Source organism: Frankliniella occidentalis, unplaced genomic scaffold, assembly GCF_000697945.3.
Source record: "Frankliniella occidentalis isolate FOCC.00 unplaced genomic scaffold, Focc_3.1 Scaffold9, whole genome shotgun sequence".
Classification (NCBI taxonomy): domain Eukaryota; kingdom Metazoa; phylum Arthropoda; class Insecta; order Thysanoptera; family Thripidae; genus Frankliniella; species Frankliniella occidentalis.
This window is the reverse complement of record NW_026267139.1, coordinates 3,053,853-3,057,314: the sequence shown is the minus strand read 5'-3', so window position 1 is coordinate 3,057,314 and position 3,462 is coordinate 3,053,853. Positions and strand designations below refer to the sequence as shown.

Here is a 3,462-nt window from a genome sequence, read left to right as displayed (position 1 = left end):
CAAGATTGTTCTCCTCCACACTTCTTGCTGCAAGAAAGTAGAAAGACGGGGTGATAAACTGATTTAGTTTAATTTGAGTATGTTTGTCAAGAATTGACTTCTTACTACTCACCTCAAACGGCAGCAACATTTGTGTTTTCTACCTCCACCTTGAAGTCAACACCAAAATAATTAATCTTGTCAAACATCAGTAGCCGATGTCCAACTTTGACAGAGCAATGAAAAGGGACCTGCAGACCAAACAATTAATGAGCAAGAGTTAAAAAATTATTTACTGGCAAAAGAGTATGCGTGTTGTTTTCTTTAAAAAATACAAGTGTGTGATGGATGATAATAAAATGTAGGTACTTACATTTCACAGCCGCTGCTGTGTATGGATGTCAAGCTGGACTCCTACTATATACTGACAACTACTTGAGGTAAGGTTGTGATGAGGAGGTTCCTTCCCTGATTCTGCAAGATGAGAAGGAAAGTTGGACGTGGAGCCTTGCAGAGATTGTCAGACCAACAGCGTACCTGAAACCACAAACAACCCTTATTAGACCACAAAGTGATATGTCCAAAGATATTTCTGGCACTGCATTTGAAAAATTTGAGGAAAGTTGCCAGAGCTATTCTGATTAAACACATAAGGAGACATGAGCAAATCAAGCAGCAATGTTAACATCAACTAAAATGTTAACAACAGCAGTACTGTAGAAAAACGAGGGAACAAATAAGAACAAACTAGGAGAGGGGGCGATGACGTTTGCTCAAAGAAAGCATAAGCGATAGCTAAAACCAAAGGCATCGGTGCAAGCAGAAAGAAAATTGGAAACCAATGTGACAAAGCGGGGTTATGAAGACTCAAAACCACAACTTGCAAACGAGCTGAGAAAACAAAGGCGAATTCCAGGTGGAGGAGACTTACACTGTCAACGTGTAGAATCGAAGAAACACAGTGACACCAAAACTGTGGTAATAAACACCAAAGTGAAAGTTTTGTGTTATTGTGTTTTGAGAGATAGAGAGAGAGAGAGAGAAGAACGGCGCTCCCTCGAGTCGGCTTATTCGCAGTTGCTCTGGGCATAACGTATCGTGGTGCGTCTAACACTTCCAGACGCTTCGGAGCCTGGGGTATTTCCAGGTGTTTGTGACAAGGCGTATCGCCAGCAAAACGTACCAGTTGTTTTGTTTCGTCCCGATCCAATGATTCAATCAGTGATTCTTGTGTTGCTTAGCAGTAAATTGTAAAATCAGTGTGATGAAGTGCATGACAAGCCTGCGTCAGAGAGACAGACATTGTACAAGTCGATACGGAATTTACGAAATATGGATAACCTTCTTCTAATAACGTGGCGTGTGTTGTTGACAACCTAGTTCTAGCAACATGGCGACCAGTCGAGCGTGAAAGTACGGAGAAAAGTACAAGTTTACTGTTGTTCTGAAGTTTCCCTGGCAATGACGGTCGACTCTTTTCGGTGCTACTTATTGTATGTGCCAAGAAAAGTACTGAGAACAAAGTGTAAACCCCGTGTAGTGCATCAAAACTTGATTTCGAGTGGTTCCCGGCGAGCTTGCCCTTTGGCTCACCCTGGCTATACCAGAGTGGCCTGGGCCAGCCAAGGCACAGCAGGAGATGCAGACAGTTGGTGTCGTACTGGGTGACTCGGGATCCTTAGGATAAGGGAAAAGCTATGCAATGCTTTGTGTTCTGGTGAGTGTTACAAAAGATATGCTCCTTCCCCACCCACCCCTTTCCCCACATTCTCACTGAGCAGTATGCTTTGATTCCTAAATTACAAGTAGCTTTCCCGTTACTTTGATTAAGTTTAATATCATCAGTACCATTCCAAGTATATTTTCTTCGACCAATTCATTTAGGATTGGCTCTTTTCGCTGTTGGAGCTATTGTAACATTTTTCCTTCTCTATCTGCATCTAGTATACTCATGCATGCGATAACTTTTTATCGCATTGTTTTTGTGATGATTTTCTCCCTATGCTTTTTATCGCAATTTTGTTTGCGATAAAAAGTTATCATGCTCTTTAGCATGGGAATCGCAAAACATGATTTATCGCTGAATTTGAGTAAAAGTATCGCAAAATCAGTTTCAGTGAGGGGGGGAATGCTGCTGCAGCAACAGCAGTTCTGTCCCACCCGGCTGTCGCGCAACAGTGTTGCCTGTCCGGGGCTGTCCGGCAAGCAGCGGCTTCGGCCACGCAACCCGGACGCATAAAGAGCGATAGCGCGCGCTCTTGCAGCTGCTGCTGCTCTGGCAGGCTCCAAGCCGCTCCAAGCCGCTCCAAGCCTTGCCCAGGGCCGGCCTCTAGCCAGCCACCCCGCCGCCGGACCGTCGCCTATTGAAAGCATCGGGGTCAGGTTGGCGTGCCTGGGCCATGCCTATGGGGCCGCCCGCCCGCTGGGCACTGCCTGTGTAAAGCCTGGCCTCGGGGGCTAGGCTTGCCTGTGCTGTGGGCCAGGTAACGCGGTCGGTCAGTCGTCAAAGGCTGCTCTCTGCTCCTCTATATCTGCAACCCGCCCCGCCCCGCCCCGCTCTCGCTTTTGCACTTGCTCCGTAATTCTACTTTTCTTTTCACTCGATTCTCTCTCCTCTTTCGCTAAAGGCGGGACGGCGGCGACGGCGGGGCGACGCGCCGAGCTGACAGGGGGCGAAATAATTGCAGATGCATCTCCGCCGTGGTCGTCCTCCCCCTCCTCCCCCTCCTCGTCGTCCTCCTTCCTCCCCCGAGCAGGCCGTGGGCGCGTTCCCTAATGCGCTCTGACGGCCGGCAGGCAACATGTCGCGACGCCGAAGCGCCATATAGAGCTCTCTCTCTCTTTCTCTCTCTAACCCTCCGCACATATCGTCGTTGCGGCATCGACCGAAAACTGGGAAAAACTGGGCGAAGAACGCGCGAAAGCAGAAAAAAATAAAAAGTACAACAACAAAAAGCAAACCAAGACAAATCTGAAAAAGGCAGACAAGGAAACCGCGCGACGTGCAACCAGAGCAAATGTTCCGGCTGCGTCCATTTAAAGAAGAATTAAGGAAGGAAGTCACGTTACTAGGGAAATTACTTGTGGTCGAACTTTAAAATGGGAAAAACCAGCGAAATTTTCGTTACTAGTTCCCGGTCCTTAGAAAACGCGCGGGGCCGGAACCGCCTTATGGAGCCGTGAGAAAACAACTTTGTGCAAGGCATAATTGTGCTGCACTTTGGCTGATTGCACACTGCCCGAAATATACGCACCAGTTCCCCAACAACCCGACCTGTCCAACGGTCGGACCCTGCACCTTGATGGTCATTGTGTTCGTGGGGCTGTGTGGGGCGGGGGGCAGGGCGGAGCTGTCCAGTGCGGCTCGGCCTACCAATAAAATAAAACTTGTCACACTTTACTCTTTTGGTGTCCCCCGTGCGACCGACCGACCGACCGACCGACCGAAGAGGACGGAAAGGAAAGAGGGGGAAAAGAAGGGGG

The 3,462-nt window shown here is 48.3% G+C and overlaps 1 protein-coding gene and 1 long non-coding RNA gene across 2 annotated transcripts in view; both read right to left on the bottom strand.

The window, feature by feature from the left end:
* On the bottom strand, positions 1–1,046 carry LOC113216449 (uncharacterized). Its single transcript, XR_003304005.2, has 4 exons — positions 911–1,046; positions 353–516; positions 113–230; positions 1–27 (listed from the first exon to the last, which is right to left on the bottom strand). It is a non-coding gene; the product is annotated as an uncharacterized LOC113216449 (long non-coding RNA).
* LOC113210803 (protein krueppel-like) overlaps positions 1–3,462 on the bottom strand; it is a 59,735-nt gene that overhangs the window by 21,475 nt on the left and 34,798 nt on the right. The gene's annotated exons all lie outside the window — the stretch shown is intronic.